Raw genomic sequence first — 20095 nt, forward strand, 5'->3', positions numbered from 1 at the left:
GTCTTTTTCCTCTTTTTTTCCGGTGGACACGACGTCCATGATTTCCAAAAACAATTTGAAATGTGGACTCAACAGACCACAGCACACTTTTCCACTTTGTGTCTGTCCATTTCAAATGAGCTCGGCCCAGAGAAGGTGGCAGTGTTTCTGGATGTTGTTGATGTATGGCTTTCACTTTGTATGGTAGAGTTTTAACTTGCACTTGTAGATGCAGCGATAAACTGTGTTAACTGCCAATGGTTTTCTGAAGTGTTCCTGAGCCCATGCGGTAAGATCCTTTACACAATGATGTCAGTTTTTAATGCAGTGCCACCTGAGTAATCGAAGGTCACGGGCATTCAATGTTGGTTTTCAGCCTTGCCGTTTATGTGTAGAAAGTTCTCCAGATTCTCTGAATCTTCTGATTATATTATGGACTGTAGATGATGGAATCCCTAAATTCCTTGCAACTGAACATGGGGAAACATTATTCGTAAACTGTTAGACTATTTTTTTCAAAGTGGTGATCATCACCCCATCTTTGCTTGTGAACTGCTGAGCCTTTTGGGGATGCTCCTTTTATACCCAATCATGACACTCACAATTAGTGTCCTCAAGTTACCAAACGCTTATTGAGTGTTGTTAGAAGGAAAGGTGATGTAACACAGTGGTAAATGTGTTGCAGGCATCCATTTCAAATATTTGCACAAAAACAATAAAGTTTATCAGTTTGAACATTAAATATCTTGTCTTTGTGGTGTATTCAACAAATGCTGAAGAGGATTTGCAAATCATTGTATTCTGTTTTTATTTACATTTCACACAATGTCCCAACTTCATTGGAATTGGGGTTGTATCTGTTGTTTAAATCCAGTTTTAGTTTCTAGTTCTGTTGCATATTTCATCAAGAATTTGGCTGACTATTGGGATCTTGTTTCTCCCTGAACCAGGTGGTCCAGTCTTCAAGAGGTAGATAAACCACATGTGAGTTTTAACCACAGGTATTTGCAATTTTTGACCATTCATCCATCATCCACTAAGTCATGAAAGTAGGTGCCTCTACGAACCATCCAGCAGGTGGCAGTATGTCTATAGGATATCACTGGCAAAACAAAGTTGCTCTTTCAATCAATGTGGTGCATCAAAGTTCAACACATGCAACAGGACTTGTCCTCATTGCTGAATTACAAGATGATTGAATTTATTGTTTTTGAGTTGCTGTCCACACAAGCTGGCTGCAACGAATTAACTCAGCCGCTCGATATTTTAGCTCTTCATACCCTGGACTCTCATTTTGTCTCTGGGTGTGACTTTGTCAGTGTTCTGAGGATCCTCTCGTGTTTACAGAGTCAATGTCTGGATCCTCTTAAAAACTGGCAGCTCACATGATTTAGAAAAGACCAGGGACATTGGAGTTAACATCAATGAAACTTTAGCTCAAACATCTGTTCTAATGACATCAGTGTTTTCGTAGTTTGTGATGGTAACAAATAGTGTGTGTGTGTGTGTGGGGCGCTGCCCAACTGAGTCCAAATGAGAAGCTAACCCACCAATCACAGGATGCCAAGCGGCACTTGAAGAGCTGCATTATGGCCCTCGTTACCTCGTTTTCCTCTCTGTGTGTGTTTGTGTGGGCGTGTTTGAGTTTGTGTTTGTGTGTCGGGTGTTTCCACATCTGGAGTCTGAGCCATGTTTTCCTTTTGACTCATTCCCAAGCTCTGTGGATTGTTTTCTCCACACTCTCCTGCTCCAATGCCCTCCTCCCTCCAGACCCCGTATCCTGTATTTGGAAAAGTTGCCTTACTGTGTGTGTGTGTGTGTGCGCACGTGAGCTGGCTTCCAATCTGGCGTGTGTTTGTGAGTCCAAGTTATGGAATGCAGATTCTAAGCAATGTGGATTCTTGAGGCTGATCACCTCAATATTGAAACGATATAACAAGACAGCTGGAAGGGTGGGGGGGGCGTCACATGAAAGCTTTAAAGGTCATCGGGTGCTTCGTCTGAGCGAACTGCCTGACCAAAGAGGAAAAACGTCCATATTTGTACATTTATTCAACCATCTGCAAAACATACCATCTTAACTAGCGCCATGTATAGTCAGGTTCATAAGTATTTGGAAAGTGGCTTTTTAGGGGGGATTTGAAAGGGATCTTTAAGGTCTAGAATAGACAATCATTGGTTTATACTATATATGAGGTGAAAAGATTGTAGTCCTGCTATCATTCAGCAGAGGGCGAAAGGTATTTCTTGTAAACCTAATCTGAGTTACCTCCATTTCAAGCAGATGCAAGAAAAAATAACAGTGGATCATGCAGGAGAGTCAACCAGGAAGTGGAAAAATTTGTCAACTTTTTATTTGTATGTGAAACAGCTGGGTGCCTCCAATGGGGGGGACAGTCCGGACGAGCCGTCCCGTCGATACTCTGTTCAGCTCAGAGACACCCAGTGTTCCAGAGGTGGATAACCCCGGCTATTTTTGTTCTGCATCACCAGTTACAGAGCTTCATGGTGGACTGGCAAAGGAAAGGACCTTTCCACAAAGAAGACGTGAACTTTTAGCTACTTCCGGAAGACTATATATATCTATATCTATATCTATATATATATATCTATATCTATATATATATCTATATATATATATATATATATATATATATATATATATATATATATATATATATATATATATATATATATATATATATATATATATATATATATATATAATGTTACAGCTTTAAAGAGAAAAAACACACAAAAAAGCGGTCAGATTGAGATGACCTTTCAAATAGAGCTTCATTTAACTAGGGGGATATTTGTAAAATACATACATAAACAGCTTTAAAAACTTTCATAGGAACTTATCTTTAACTTTCAAAGAGTACTTTATTGATAAAATGTTCATGAAAGCAGAGATAAAGCCTTAAATTGGGACACACCTCACTGGCATAACATTAGCAACCAATGCTAGCATTAGCATTAGCCAATGTAGACTTTTATGTTGTCCTTAATTAATTAGTACCCAACATGCCAATTCTGGAACATTGTTCTAGAATTTGAGAAAATGGTCATGATTTTTGTCTGTGCTCATCGAGTCCAAAATTTTGATCTGTGTGTGGAGGTTTTGCAAACATTGGCCACAGAAGACGTTTTCATGCATACCGGTGTATCAGGCCCATGAACAAAATAATGACATAATCAAAGGGAAAAGGGGGTACAATTGGTTCAATACAAAACCCCGCTGACTTCAGGCGGTGGATGGTTGCAGGGCCAGAACAGGCAAGAGTCCTTCTTGATTTGGAATCAGTTAGATTCAGATGTATAGATTCTTCATATTTACATCACGAGCAGAATGCTGCATACCAAGGAAGATACAAGAAACATGTTTCAGCCTTGTGTCACAGTATCTCTGATATGGGCAATCCTTTCCAGGATACATGCTCAGAGTTGCTTGTATAAGACTCCTGCAACAAATGCAAGGAATGAGGTAGTCAATACTATACACACTATTGAGAAGTTGGGCAATAGCCAATATGGATGTTTTTCCCTGAACAAGGACTTCCTTCACATAACTCTAAGATAAACAATTTTCCTCTATTCAAGAATGCTAACGGAAAGCCAATATCAAAAAATAAAGTGAAACTTGCAGCTTTGAAAAATTATTACAGTCTCTTCAGTCAACTTTATATTTCAAGCAAGTACAGAGATGGAGACTTGGATGAGTTCTTTTCCCATGAGAGCACCATTTATCCTCCATCTCTCTCCAAGAGGGGAAGCTCAACTTGCCATCACAGAAATCAGATCTGCTTGGATTAATAGCTCCCGATACTTATCCGCCGGTGTCTTCCGTCGATTGATGTTAAGATCATAGATGGAGCTGCCATTGTGCATTCTTTACCTGTTGATAAGGCGTACACCTTTGGTGAGTATGTCAGTGAAGACATGCAACAGGCTTGACATGGTTTGGGATGTGTATAAAGACAACAGTCTAAAAGAAGCGACATAGCAAAAGAGGGGGCAAGGCGTATGTCAGAAAGCTGGTGCAACGACTAATGCCTGTCAGTGGAAAATATCCCTCCCACACAGGCTGCACTGCTACAGCATTCTAACTGAACATTGTACCAAGCCAGCATTTGGTACAAAAGTATGCAGCTCTACTCAGTCAGTGCCTTCTCCAGAGAAATATGGATGGACCAAAACAGATGATTCTTGGACACCTTTATGGACACTTTTCCCAGAGGCAGACAAATTATGTAGAGAGCTACTTAAATGTGGCTGCAAAACGGAACCTCTCTGCTCTCAAAAGTGTAGATGCAAGAACGCAAGGTTATCATGTACAGCATTATGCCAATGTTCTGGTACATGTGAATAGATACATGTTATAGTTTATGGTTTGTTTATAGTTATAGGTATAGTTTTAGTTAGTCTGTTTGAGGAGGTCACATTACCTTCTGTTTATAAGATGTTTTTTGGTGGGCGGCCATATTGAATTTCTTCAAAAATTCACTTCCAGTTTGAGATGTTTGAGACTCATTTTCCAGGATGTCGTAGGGTCACCAAAAGAGTATATACTCCAAATTTCATGCTTTTATGAGGTTGGTTTTGGTGTGTTTTGAATCAGCTGCCAAATATATCTGTGGCCATATTTAATTTCTTCAAAAACTCTCTTCCTGGTTGATAGATTTGGGATTAATTTTCCATGATGCCTTAAGGTTACCCAAAGAGCATATATATCAAATTTCATGCTTTTATGAGGTTATCTTTGGTGTGTTTTGAATCAGTTGCCAAATGTATGGTTGGCCATTTTGAATTTCTTCAAAAACTCACTTCCTGTTAGATTTTTTTTTGGGGGGGGGGGGGGTACCCCTTCTAGGATATCTTAGGATCACTAAAGGGACATATGTATCAAACTGCACGCTTCTATCCACCGCGGAACGATTTTTCACATAATTTCCCCTACTAATAGAAGTAAACGGGTAAAGAGATTACATACCCATAGCCTTGGGCGGCACTACATCATAGCCCAGTGGTCACGTGACCACAAACAGTGTGGCTGTGAAAACAAGCATCGCATTCACCGGCGTCCATGTTGTTTACCGTGTTCGAGTAGCCGACTTTTCATCAGCTTGTTATCAAAGTTTTAGCAATTGTTTTTGTGGATTTTTGCTCCCAAAATTTACGTAAATAAACAGAGAAAGCGTGTGTGTTTTCATCAGCCCTTCAGGTCGCTAAGTTATGAAAGACCCAAATGTAAAGTACCCGTATGTCCACCCCACCCATATGCTACGTGGAAACGAGGCATCAGAGCTCCGCTACCAGAGCGGCATTAGCCGTGGCTGCTAGCTGGTGGGGAGGACTGTCTGTGTCAGTCCTTTCTGAGTATGCTGTGTTGTTAATTGTCCTAGGATTTCCTCTAAGAAGTCTGTGCTCCAGTATTTCCATCAAATGTAATTTTTTTGTGTTATTTGATATGTTAGCAAGGTTAACACGAGCTATCATTTTTACCAACTATCGGTAGCTTTCCGAATTTAGCTCCAGTGAATATGTGATTACTGAGGAAATAATGCATTCTTAATTTTTTAATAACCTCATTCAAGCAAATCCTCAAGCAAATCCTCAAAACCACCACCTAGTCCTCAAAAATATGCATTAATAAAACACCTGAACCAAGAGGTTAGCCCATTAGCTGCAAATTCGGGAACTCTAAGATGAGGGAGTGTTCGGTCTTCATTCATCCCACCCAGGTTATGGAGGGTATCTCCAATGCTCCACCTCTTTACCCATTTATAGGTTAGTAAGGACGTGATGGGCATTCCATTTAATGTTATATTGCCCATCTTGTGCATCTGCTCACCCCCTTGAGCGCCCTGGGCATTGCCAAAGCACGTATGGTCTACTCTGGGAGAGCAGCATTGGTCAAACATTAAAAAGTCAGCATTACCAAGATGATTTGTAAATACTCATCAATGTAAATGAAAGGGTCAGAGTTCACCAAAGTTGAAGTCAAACTGAAATATTTGCCTGAATTACTTGAGTAAACATTTCTCATCCTTGGCAAATGCAAGCGATAGCCGCAAATTACACTGAAACGGTTTGTGACTGAGCCATGACTGGTCAGAAGAGAGGGAAGAGATTGCACACAAACATGCACACACATGTTCGTACACAAACGCGCCAGAGTTGGGTCATGGATAAGCTTCAAAGTAATCACTGTGGCCTTGAGCATGTTGGACTATCCAGTCTGTTAGACACAGATGGGCTCGAAAGCTGTAGCCTGCTGAAACCTGTAGAGCAATTGAATAATGGATGAGCTCCTCAGACAAATTCGGTATATGGAGCTGTGTCTCTGTCTCTCTCCATTTAGAACCAATAGAGGATTCCTGACATTTAGCTAATGGACACAGGCATCAGGTCTTTTCTTCACCACTTATTTAAATTGAGTGTTGCTATGGTGAGAACACGTAACGTCTCCCGTTGTTCTTAAATCATATGAGATGAAAATATGTCAGACTTGGGTTAAAAATCCACACAATATGACAGGATCAGAAAGAGTAGGTCCATTTAAATTGGGCTACAACTCAATCATTTTCATTACTGATAACTTGGAAAAGGGTAAAGTCAATTCAATTTTTATTTTTATTTTATATGCAGCACCAAATCACGAAAAAGCTGCCTCAAGGTGCTTCACATGAGTAAAGTTTAACCTTACCAACCCCTAGAGCAAGCACACAGGCGACAGTGGTAAGGAAAAACTCCCTCTGATGATGCTGAGGAAGAAACCTCAAGCAGACCAGACTCAGTGGGGTGACCCACTGCTTTGGCCATTCTAACAATTTCAAGGGTTTTACAAAGTTTTTACCAAGCTGAAGAAACAGGAAACGGTAAAACTAGAACAGCACCAAAAAAAGTGAATTACTGAAATAGCAGAAAGAGAAATGACCTCACGACGTCTGACCTCGTAAGGAGGCCGTGATTCAACACAAATGTGAATCGTTACACTTTGACTTTTGGGTTAATATTTTTGCAGAAAAAGGTAATTTAACTAATTCCATTTACTCTTCCAAAGTTCCTGGGTGGAATAATGCTGTTGCATCACTACAAATGGCTTATAGTAATTATCGCAACAGGCCTAGCGATTATTATCCTAATTATTCATAACTTTATGGCTTAAAATATCTTAAACTGATAAGTTATTTAAAACAAAAAAAATTCAGCCAGCCGCCCCTGTACAGTTGTCAAGAAGGGGGAAACTAGCTATACAGATCAAAATTGGTTTTGTACCAGGCTGCAAACATGTTTTTCTACAGTAAAGTCAGGCATTTTAACATGAGGGTCTACGGGAGTGACTTGGGCTTAGAGACTTGTGTATTTTTTCATTTCTGCCTTGGCTTCATTTACAAGCACCAAAGGTTGAGGCTTCCATTTAGTCTTTAACAAACAAGATGTGAGGCTGAACTTTTTCCCTGAATCAATCATTTTTGTCATGATTTCACAAACTGCATATTTATCATATCATCATCTTGCATCAAGATCATCAGTTAAATTTCATTGTTTCATTCTCTTGTTTTATAAAACATATCATAAATTTCTTATTAATATTCTCAGCAAACAAACAAAATGAGACAAAAATATTGTCTGCCAAGTGGAGTCAGCTGAGCGTGAATGGACTAAATTTTTAATGGCATAAATTTTTCATTTCAGTGAGGAAATGCAACCTCATTTTCTCTATTCCCATTTTAACCAATCAGAGCAGCCCGAGGCTCTGGCAAGTGACTGGTGAAGTGTAACAGATTAACCAGAGCTCATCATGCAAAAAACAAGCTTGAAGTACATGACTGACTGTACAAACACAGTCGTGTTGAAATGATTAGCAAAATCACCAACAACTAATTTAATCAGCTTATAAAAGCGCCAAATCACAACAAAAGTCACCTCAAGGCGCCGCACACAGAATAGTTCAAAGTAAAATTTAAAAAACAGAGTAAAAACAGAAACAGAAAAAAATTCAAATACATAATTAAAAAACACAAGTAAAAGAATAAAACAGATAAGAAAAATAAAAAAAAATATTCATACAAAAGAAAATAAAAATATGTTTTAAGTCTTGATTTAACTGTTTTAATGAGCTGATGAACATTTATCCATCAAAAGCACAAAATGTGCTCCAGTTCCTTCTACATTTGCTTTATGTCAAGACGTCTACTGAACAGGTCCTGTCTGCGGTTTGTTGAAAATATTGTTCAAAGATGGAAAAACCCTCTTTAACCATGATCCAAATCAGAATGTGCGTTCACACTGGAAAAAAAGAGAACTGTTGGACAGAACTAAAAATGTACATCAACTGGAAACACACAAAAGAATTAGGTTGATGACATCATCAAATGACATCATGTGACATTAAATGATTTGAAATGAAGGGGGAAAAAAAAAAAACCCTTTTCTTCAATAACTTCAAAACAATGACGATTTTTCTCGGTAACCCTGAAAATGGAAGAGCTACACGGAAAAAAGAGAATAGTTGAACCAACTTAAAAAAGTGTTAAACTGGTAAAACCTGAAAGAATTAAGTTGTTTGAACTTCAAAACATAAGTTCAAACAACTTAATTTATTCAGGTTTTACCAATTGTAACACTTTTTTAAGTTGGTTCTTTTTTCAGTATAGAAGGATGATGTATAGTGCATATAAATCAGAATATTGAATGTCATTTTCTAATGTTTATGTGACATCATATGAGATTATTATCGTTTGTAGTGACCAGTAAGTTTTAGTTCTTTTCATCAGCTCAATAATAATTTTCCCATCACTGCTACCATGCAATATTCACCAATGCATGTATGGGAATACATTTTTCCACTGCAGGAGTCATCATGTCTTATTTCAACAATTTTACACGCTGAATGATTAACTGGATTCATCAAAAAATAACATCAAGAGAGCAATAATAATAATCTGTAACTAAAATATTCATTCAATCTCACCCTAAACCATGTTTCACATCTTATTTTACTCACATATCACAATTAAAATAAGATAATTATAGTGGGCGATTTTAACATCCACACAGATGCTGAGAATGACAGCCTCAACACTGCATTTAATCTATTATTAGACTCTATTGGCTTTGCTCAAAATGTAAATGAGTCCACCCACCACTTTAATCATATCTTAGATCTTGTTCTGACTTATGGTATGGAAATTGAAGACTTAACAGTATTCCCTGAAAACTCCCTTCTGTCTGATCATTTCTTAATAACATTTACATTTACTCTGATGGACTACCCTGCAGTGGGGAATAAGTTTCATTACACTAGAAGTCTTTCAGAAAGCGCTGTAACTAGGTTTAAGGATATGATTCCTTCTTTATGTTCTCTAATGCCATATACCAACACAGTGCAGAGTAGCTACCTAAACTCTGTAAGTGAGATAGAGTATCTCGTCAATAGCTTTACATCCTCATTGAAGACAACTTTGGATGCTGTAGCTCCTCTGAAAAAGACAGCTTTAAATCAGAAGTGCCTGACTCCGTGGTATAACTCACAAACTCGCATCTTAAAGCAGATAACCTGTAAGTTGGAGAGGAAATGGCGTCTCACTAATTTAGAAGATCTTCATTTAGCCTGGAAAAAGAGTCTGTTGCTCTATAAAAAAGCCCTCCATAAAGCTAGGACATCTTACTACTCATCACTAATTGAAGAAAATAAGAACAACCCCAGGTTTCTTTTCAGCACTGTAGCCAGGCTGACAAAGAGTCAGAGCTCTATTGAGCTGAGTATTCCATTAACTTTAACTAGTAATGACTTCATGACTTTCTTTGCTAATACAATTTTAACTATTAGAGAAAAAATTACTCATAACCATCCCAAAGACGTATCGTTATCTTTGGCTGCTTTCAGTGATGCCGGTATTTGGTTAGACTCTTTCTCTCAGATTGTTCTGTCTGAGTTATTTTCATTAGTTACTTCATCCAAACCATCAACATGTCTATTAGACCCCATTCCTACCAGGCTGCTCAAGGAAGCCCTACCATTATTTAATGCTTCGATCTTAAATATGATCAATCTATCTTTATTAGTTGGCTATGTACCACAGGCTTTTAAGGTGGCAGTAATTAAACCATTACTTAAAAAGCCATCACTTGACCCAGCTATCTTAGCTAATTATAGGCCAATCTCCAACCTTCCTTTTCTCTCAAAAATTCTTGAAAGGGTAGTTGTAAAACAGCTAACTGATCATCTGCAGAGGAATGGTCTATTTGAAGAGTTTCAGTCAGGTTTTAGAATTCATCATAGTACAGAAACAGCATTAGTGAAGGTTACAAATGATCTTCTTATGGCCTCAGACAGTGGACTCATCTCTGTGCTTGTTCTGTTAGACCTCAGTGCTGCTTTTGATACTGTTGACCATAAAATTTTATTACAGAGATTAGAGCATGCCATAGGTATTAAAGGCACTGCGCTGCAGTGGTTTGAATCATATTTATCTAATAGATTACAATTTGTTCATGTAAATGGGGAATCTTCTTCACAGACTAAGGTTAATTATGGAGTTCCACAAGGTTCTGTGCTAGGACCAAATTTATTCACTTTATACATGCTTCCCTTAGGCAGTATTATTAGACAGCATTGCTTAAATTTTCATTGTTACGCAGATGATACCCAGCTTTATCTATCCATGAAGCCAGAGGACACACACCAATTAGCTAAACTGCAGGATTGTCTTACAGACATAAAGACATGGATGACCTCTAATTTCCTGCTTTTAAACTCAGATAAAACTGAAGTTATTGTACTTGGCCCCACAAATCTTAGAAACATGGTGTCTAACCAGATCCTTACTCTGGATGGCATTACCCTGACCTCTAGTAATACTGTGAGAAATCTTGGAGTCATTTTTGATCAGGATATGTCATTCAAAGCGCATGTTAAACAAATATGTAGGACTGCTTTTTTGCATTTACGCAATATCTCTAAAATTAGAAAGGTCTTGTCTCAGAGTGATGCTGAAAAACTAATTCATGCATTTATTTCCTCTAGGCTGGACTATTGTAATTCATTATTATCAGGTTGTCCTAAAAGTTCCCTGAAAAGCCTTCAGTTAATTCAAAATGCTGCAGCGAGAGTACTAACGGGGACAAGAAGGAGAGAGCATATCTCACCCATATTGGCCTCTCTTCATTGGCTTCCTGTTAATTATAGAATAGAATTTAAAATTCTTCTTCTTACTTATAAGGTTTTGAATAATCAGGTCCCATCTTATCTTAGGGACCTCGTAGTACCATATCACCCCAATAGAGCGCTTCGCTCTCAGACTGCAGGCTTACTTGTAGTTCCTAGGGTTTGTAAGCGTAGAATGGGAGGCAGAGCCTTCAGCTTTCAGGCTCCTCTCCTGTGGAACCAGCTCCCAATTCGGATTAGGGAGACAGACACCCTCTCTACTTTTAAGATTAGGCTTAAAACTTTCCTTTTTGCTAAAGCTTATAGTTAGGGCTGGATCAGGTGACCCTGAACCATCCCTTAGTTATGCTGCTATAGACTTAGACTGCTGGGGGGTTCCCATGATGCACTGAGTGTTTCTTTCTCTTTTTGCTCTGTATGCACCACTCTGCATTTAATCATTAGTGATTGATCTCTGCTCCCCTCCACAGCATGTCTTTTTCCTGGTTCTCTCCCTCAGCCCAAACCAGTCCCAGTAGAAGACTGCCCCTCCCTGAGCCTGGTTCTGCTGGAGGTTTCTTCCTGTTAAAAGGGAGTTTTTCCTTCCCACTGTCGCCAAGTGCTTGCTCATAGGGGGCCGTTTTGACCGTTGGGGTTTTACGTAATTATTGTATGTGTTGTGAGAGTGTAGGAACACGGACCCACAACAGGGGGCGCAAATGAACGGACAATGGAGGAAGTCAAATAACAACACTTTACTGTTGTGAATGAGCACAACAAACACGGCAGGTCACAATAGTATGCAATGAAGTCAATTTACAGAATGTGTCATGTGGGCAGGCTCGAAGATAAGAGATGTCTGTCCAAAGCAGAACCGGAACCACACGATTTCCTCCGCCACCGAACCCCGGGAATACTGGAGCCGCCAAGTCCCGAACTCCCAGGTGGCCACTGCCTCCGCTTGTCGGATCTGGTACTGCTGGCGAGGAACAAAAACAGTTAGATGTAGGTGTGTTTATACCCAGCAACGCGTATGGTGGGAAATCCACCCCCACCTCTCGTCGAAAAGTCTGCTGTCAAAAAACACAAAGCAACAATATTCTTCTGTCGAAAAGACAACTTGATTGGCTAAGCTCGTTACCTCCTAAGCATAGCGATATCTCGGCAAAGAAGTGGAGATGTTGTCCTGCTGATATACGATTGAAGATCAGATGATTGGTGACAGCTGTCACAGGTAATAAGTGACAGCTGTCACCCCGGCTGCTCCTGTGAGGCGGCGGCGCCCTCTTGTGCCTGGAGCCCGCACTCCAGGCAGGGTGCCCTCTGGTGGTTGTGGGCCAGCAGTACCTCCTCTTCAGCGGCCCACACAACAGGACCCCCCCCTCAACGGGCGCCTCCTGGCGCCCGACCAGGCTTGTCCGGGTGGCGGCGGTAGAAATCGGCCAGGAGGGCCGGGTCTAGGATGAAGCTCCTCTTCACCCAGGAGCGTTCTTCGGGTCCGTACCCCTCCCAGTCCACCAAATACTGGAAGCCCCGGCCCATCCTACGGACATCCAGGAGCCGGCGCACAGACCAAGCCAGCCCACCATCGATGACCCGGGCAGGAGGCGGTGCCGGACCCGGAGCACAGAGGGGTGAGGTGTGATGCGGTTTTATCCGGGACACATGGAAAACAGGATGGATCCGCAGTGAGGCCGGAAGCTGAAGCCGCACTGCGGCTGGACTGATGACCTTGAGTATCTTGAAGGGACCGATGTAATGGTCCTGCAGTTTAGGGGAGTCCACTTTGAGGGGAATGTCTTTTGTCGACAACCACACCTCCTGACCTGGCCGATATGCAGGGGCCGGGGTCCACCGGCGGTCTGCATGGGCTTTAGCCCTCGTCCGGGCCTTCAGCAAAGCAGAACGGGCGGCGCGCCACACCCGACGGCACTTCCGCAGGTGGGCCTGAACCGAGGGCACACCGACCTCTCCCTCGACCACCGGAAACAACGGGGGCTGGTACCCCAGACACACCTCAAAAGGGGAGAGGCCGGTGGCAGAAGACACCTGGCTGTTATGGGCATACTCGATCCAGGCCAAATGGGTACTCCAGGCCGCCGGGTGCGCGGCCGTCACGCAGCGCAGGGCCTGTTCCACCTCCTGATTGGCCCGTTCTGCCTGCCCGTTGGTCTGAGGATGATACCCGGACGAGAGACTCACCGTGGCCCCCAGTTCCCGGCAGAAGCTCCTCCAGACTGGGGACCGCGATCGGAGACGATGTCTGTTGGAATCCCATGCAGCCGGACGACGTGGTGGACCAGGAGGTCTGCTGTCTCCTGGGCAGTCAGGAGCTTCGGGAGGGCCACGAAGTGGGCCGCCTTGGAGAATCGGTCCACTATCGTGAGGATGGTGGTGTTGCCCTGGGACGGCGGGAGGCCCGTGACAAAATCCAGGCCGATGTGGGACCAGGGGCGATGAGGCACAGGCAGCGGCTGGAGCAGTCCCGGTGCCCTGCGGTGGTCAGCCTTGCCCCTGGCGCAGGTGGTGCAGGCCTGGATATAATCCCGGACGTCGGCCTCCAGGGACGCCCACCAGAAGCGCTGCCGGACAACTGCCACGGTTCTTCGCACCCCCGGATGACAGGAGAACTTGGAACCGTGACAGAAGTCCAAGACTGCAGCCCTGGCCTCTGGTGGGGCGTAAAGTTTGTTCTTCGGCCTGGTTCCGGGATCCGGGCTCCGTGCCAGGGCCTCCCGGACGGTCTTCTCCACGTCCCAGGTGAGGATGGCCACGATAGCGGACTCCGGGATGATAGGTTCCAGTGGATCCGACAACTCAGTTTTGACTTCGTCTTCATGCACCCGGGACAAGGCATCCGATCTCTGGTTCTTGGTCCCGGGGCGGTAGGTGATCCGGAAGTCAAAACGGCCGAAGAACAGTGACCAGCGGGCTTGCCTGGGGTTCAGCCGCTTGGCGGTCCTGATATACTCCAGGTTCCGGTGGTCAGTGAAAACCGTGAATGGCACGGACGTTCCCTCCAACAGATGTCTCCACTCTTCAAGAGCCTCTTTCACCGCAAGGAGTTCTCGATTGCCGACGTCATAGTTCCGTTCAGCCGGGGTCAACCTGCGGGAAAAATAGGCACACGGGTGAAGGACCTTATCGGTCTCTCCGCTCTGGGACAGCACGGCTCCTATCCCTGAGTCAGAGGCGTCCACTTCAACCATGAACTGGCGGCTAGGGTCGGGCTGCACCAAAACTGGTGCAGTAGAGAACCGTCGTTTCAACTCCTTGAACGCGGCTTCGCACCGATCCGACCAGGTGAAGGGGACTTTTGGAGAGGTCAGGGCTGTCAGGGGGCTAACTACCTGACTGTAGCCCTTAATGAACCTCCTATAGAAATTAGCGAAGCCGAGGAACTGTTGCAGCTTCCTACGGCTTGTTGGTTGGGGCCAATCTCTCACCGCCGCAACCTTGGCCGGATCAGGGGCGACGGAGTTGGAGGAGATTATAAACCCCAGGAAGGACAAAGACGTGCGGTGAAACTCGCACTTCTCGCCCTTCACAAACAGTCGGTTCTCTAACAACCGCTGCAGGACCTGACGTACATGCTGGACATGGGTCTCAGGATCCGGAGAAAAGATGAGAATATCGTCCAGATATACGAAGACGAATCGGTGCAGGAAGTCCCGCAAGACGTCGTTAACCAAGGCTTGGAACGTCGCGGGGGCGTTGGTGAGGCCGAATGGCATGACCAGGTACTCAAAGTGACCTAACGGGGTGTTAAATGCCATCTTCCATTCGTCTCCCTTCCGGATCCGAACCAGGTGATACGCATTTCTAAGATCCAGCTTAGTAAAGATTTTGGCTCCATGCAGGGGGGTGAACACGGAATCTAACAATGGCAACGGGTATCGGTTGCAAACCGTAATCTCATTCAGCCCCCTGTAATCAATGCATGGACGGAGTCCGCCATCTTTCTTGCCCACAAAAAAGAAACCTGCCCCCATCGGGGAGGTGGAGTTCCGGATCAGCCCGGCAGCTAATGAGTCCCGGATGTAGGTCTCCATTGATTCGCGCTCAGGTCGTGAGAGGTTGTACAGCCTGCTGGACGGGAACTCAGCGCCTGGAACCAAATCAATGGCACAATCGTACGGACGGTGCGGGGGAAGGGTGAGTGCCAGATCCTTACTGAAGACGTCAGCAAGATCGTGGTACTCAACCGGCACTGCCGTCAGATTGGGAGGGACTTTGACCTCCTCCTTAGCCTGTGAACCGGGAGGAACCGAGGATCCTAAACACCCCCGATGGCAGGTTTCGCTCCACTGAACCACCACCCCAGACGGCCAATCAATCCGGGGATTGTGTTTCAACATCCATGGGATGCCCAAAATCACGCGGGAGGTAGAAGGAGTTACAAAAAACTCAATCTCCTCCCGATGGTTTCCAGACACCACCAGAGTTACTGGTTGTGTCTTGTGTGTGAGTAAAGGGAGGAGGGTGCCATCTAGTGCCCGCACCTGCAATGGCGAAGGAAGCGCCACCAGAGGGAGCCCTACCTCCCTTGCCCATCTGCTGTCTAGCAGATTCCCTTCTGACCCCGTGTCCACCAGTGCTCGGGCTTGAAGGGTTAAATCCCTGCTCAGGATTGTGACTGGGAGTCGTGTGGCAATTTGTGTGTGTCTTACTTGAATGTTTTGACCCCCCCTTAGCCCAGTCTCTAAGGGCGAGTGTTGTCGTTTTGGCCGTTTGGGGCAGTTTCTCTGTGTGTGCTCAGTTGAGCTGCAGAGAAAACACTCTCCACGGATCAGCCTCCCCATTTTGGCCCTGTGCATTTCCCTAACAACGGCAGCAGGGGGAGCTGTTGCCCCACAAAGCGCTGCGGCTACGGAGCGTGGGGAAGGCGGCCCCTTTTCGAACCCGGAAGGGAGAGGGGCGGCGCGTATCCGGTCACGTCCTTCGCCTCGCTCCCGACGGCGTTCCTCCAACCGATTGTCTAACCGTATAACGAGATCGATAAGCCCATCTAAATCCCGCGGTTCCTCCTTAGCTACCAGCTGCTCCTTCAGAACCAACGACAGTCCGTTTATGAAGGCGGCGCGGAGCGCAACGTTATTCCAGCCGGACCTCGCAGCCGCGATGCGGAAGTCGACTGCATAAGCGGCTGCGCTCTTGCGTCCCTGTCTCATTGACAGCAGCACTGTTGAAGCGGTCTCTACTCTGTTAGGGTGATCAAACACTGTTCTGAACTCCCCCACAAACCCAGTGTATGCTGATAACAACCGTGAGTTCTGTTCCCAGAGCACCGTAGCCCAGGCGCGTGCTTTACCCCGAAGCAGAGCAATCACATAAGCTATCTTACTGGCATCAGTCGCGTACATGACGGGACGTTGTGCGAAGACGAGCGAACACTGCATAAGAAAGTCCGCGCACGTCTCCACACAACCCCCGTACGGCTCTGGAGGGCTTATGTATGCTTCAGGGGAAGGTGGGAGGGGTCGTTGAACGACCTGTGGAACGTCACTGTTGCGCACCGGATCGGCAGGAGGGGGAGCCGCAGCAGCGCCCTGAGGGCACGCTTCCACCTGCGCGGCGAGAGCCTCCACCCTGCGGTTAAGGAGAACGTTCTGCTCGGTCATTAGATCCAACCGAGCCGTAAAAGCGGTGAGGATTCGCTGCAACTCACCGATCATGTCTCCTGCAGATGCCTGTGCGCCCTGCTCTTCCATTGGCCGTTCAACAGCCGGTTGACGCCCCTCGGGGTCCATGACGTTGGCCGAGATATCCTGTTGTGAGAGTGTAGGAACACGGACCCACAACAGGGGGCGCAAATGAACGGACAATGGAGGAAGTCAAATAACAACACTTTACTGTTGTGAATGAGCACAACAAACACAGCAGGTCACAACAGTATGCAATGAAGTCAATTTACAGAACGTGTCATGTGGGCAGGCTCGAAGATAAGAGACGTCTGTCCAAAGCAGAACCGGAACCACACGATTTCCTCCGCCACCGAACCCCGGGAATACTGGAGCCGCCAAGTCCCGAACTCCCAGGTGGCCACTGCCTCCGCTTGTCGGATCTGGTACTGCTGGCGAGGAACAAAAACAGTTAGATGTAGGTGTGTTTATACCCAGCAACACGTATGGTGGGAAATCCACCCCCACCTCTCGTCGAAAAGTCTGCTGTCAAAAAACACAAAGCAACAATATTCTTCTGTCGAAAAGACAACTTGATTGGCTGAGCTCGTTACCTCCTAAGCATAGCGATATCTTGGCAAAGAAGTGGAGATGTCGTCCTGCTGATATACGATTGAAGATCAGATGATTGGTGACAGCTGTCACAGGTAATAAGTGACAGCTGTCACCCCGGCTGCTCCTGTGAGGCGGCGGCGCCCTCTTGTGCCTGGAGCCCGCACTCCAGGCAGGGTGCCCTCTGGTGGTTGTGGGCCAGCAGTACCTCCTCTTCAGCGGCCCACACAACAGTATTGGCCTTGCCTTACAATATAAAGCGCCTTGGGGTAACTGTTTGTTGTGATTTGGCGCTATATAAATAAAATTGATTGATTGATTGATATCACATTATTTTTTCTTATACGTTTTCCCTCCCACCATCACAAGTTAAAATTATTAAGAAGATTAAAAGATTTAAGTGATTTTCCTTCCTCGGTACATCACTTTCATCTTCCTCTCTCTGCGTGCTGCATCTCCATCGAGATGTTCTGTTTAATTTCTACTCTGCTGTAATTCTCTCAGACTTGTCATCTTATTCCTGGAGTCGTCCCCTTTTATGGCTCAGAGAAACGTGTCGGCGAGCTGAGACCAGCCATGCAGAGCGTGATGGAAGACGGAGGAGGAAAAGAAGTGAAGGCGGCGACGCGATCAGACTATTATAAGCAGGTAGACGGTGGCAATAGAAGACAAGAGAGGAGTTGTGTTGTTTATAAAGTTGATTTTTCAAACTCCCACATGCTGACTGGCTTTATGTTGAGGCCAAGCTCGATGCCTGTTCAATTCTATTCTGAAAAAGCAAAACACACTTTATTTTATTCCTATGAAGCTTAGAGGTAGAAGAGCATGGCAACTTTTGCACCCACCAAGATTAAAAAGCTGTATATCGGTGTAGCTGTATATCTGTATGTCCCTTTCATTCTCCTTCTGACAAAAAAAACACACACACACGGCAGCATGAGTAACTGCTGCTGCCCACCTGCATGTGCATACCTGGCTCCAAAGATTTAGCAAACCACTAAACGCTTCTCTGCAGTGCACATAGTGGATCCATTCCCACAGCGCACCCTGCCCCTGAATAGCACAGAAAATATTGATTTAACGATTGGAAACAAGGTGCCACGGATGCGCTAACTGTGATAATCTGACAGACGGCATGTGACAGAACAGGCAAAATAAGCGGCAAAATATTGACTCAGATGTTTCAATCTGCATATCTGCACAGCTGACAAGTGAAATTTTGGGTTGTTTTAATTTTCAAAGTGTGCTCGTCAACCTTCAGATTTATTATATATATACTTAAGTACCAGTTTATTACCTACACCTAAAATAGTCTACAGTTAATCATAATCAAAACAGCCTTTATTCGCCAAGTATATTCAAAGAATATGAGGAATTTGACTCCGGGTTGAACTTCTTATAACATCTCCTTCTTATAGTATAGTAATTCTTATAGCATTTCCTTTCTATAGTAATTCTTCTTATATTTAGCTTTCTGTAGTCTAGGACAGCCATTCCCAAATTTAAGACTGACATGAGACCTTATACATATATACACTATTAGAACTCTTGTACCTGCATCAATGATTTGTAAATGTCCACCAGGTGGGATATTGCTCCATTTTGTGAACCTTGGGACACCACAATGACCAACCTGCTGCTTATATTTGTAGATATCATAGTCATAATTATTACCACCTCTATATTTTAAGTACACTTCTTAAAATATGTCCAGAAATAAATGCAAACAAACTCTTTAGTATAATGAAAATATTTCTTTAAAAATTGCAGACTTACTGTGACTTACTAAGACAAAGTAATATGCTTTTATAAAGTGAAACAAAAGTATAGACATAAAATGTTATTAGCACCCTTTGACGGATTTACAGTTAACCGTAAATTTAACACTGGACTTTCTTTACACAACTCAGGGGATAGATACATTAAGATTTTCAAATCACTTTGTGTGTCATGGACTTCATTAGCATAAATCATTAAGAAATACGGATAAGTTAGAGTCTGGAGTGGGCAGCTCACGAAAACTGAGTGACTGTGCAAAAAGGAGACCAGTGAGGGAAGCCAATGGGATACTCATGACAACTCTGAAAGTGTTTTAGCAGCCTTTCTCAAAGAGTGTTTTATTGGTAAAATATCACATTTTAAATTAATATCATTCAATTTTTTTTTCAATTTGTTTCAATTTCTTTTCATTTATATAGCACCAAATCACAACAAAGTTGCCTCAAGGCACTTCACACAAGTAAGGTCTAACCTTACCAAGCCCTAGAGCAAGCACACAGGTGACAGTGGTAAGAAAAAACTCCCTTTGCTGATTTTGGGGGGGGGGGGGTACCCTCTGCTCGAGCCATGCTACCGACACAATAGACAAAATACAGGAAATTACACAGGAAATTTTGCTAGAGTTTGGGAGTCCATGCCAGTGCACAGGACGGAAGGCCTGCAGAAGAAGACACCACACCCAATATTCAAAACACTTAAGTTCGAATATTCCAACCTAAGTGTTTCTCAAACTGCTTAAAAAGGACTCCAAAGAGTAATAGATGGTGTGGTAAGCAGACCTTTTGTTTTTGGACATATGGGGAGTTAGGTGGTCCGCAATATATTTTTTTTATTGGCTAAGCCGCCCTTGGTCTGAAAAAAATTCACAGTCTTCTGTGGTTGTGACTGGAGAAATTATGGATAGTGCAACCTTTGAGTGTTGCATCACCAGTCCACAGCTAACAAACAT

The 20095-nt window shown here is 44.0% G+C and overlaps 1 protein-coding gene across 1 annotated transcript in view; it reads right to left on the reverse strand.

The window, feature by feature from the left end:
- LOC117524787 (follistatin-related protein 1-like) overlaps window positions 1-20095 on the reverse strand; it is a 69503-nt gene that overhangs the window by 25079 nt on the left and 24329 nt on the right. The gene's annotated exons all lie outside the window — the stretch shown is intronic.

This window comes from Thalassophryne amazonica, chromosome 14 (genome assembly GCF_902500255.1).
Source record: "Thalassophryne amazonica chromosome 14, fThaAma1.1, whole genome shotgun sequence".
In the NCBI taxonomy this organism is placed as follows: Eukaryota; Metazoa; Chordata; class Actinopteri; order Batrachoidiformes; family Batrachoididae; genus Thalassophryne; species Thalassophryne amazonica.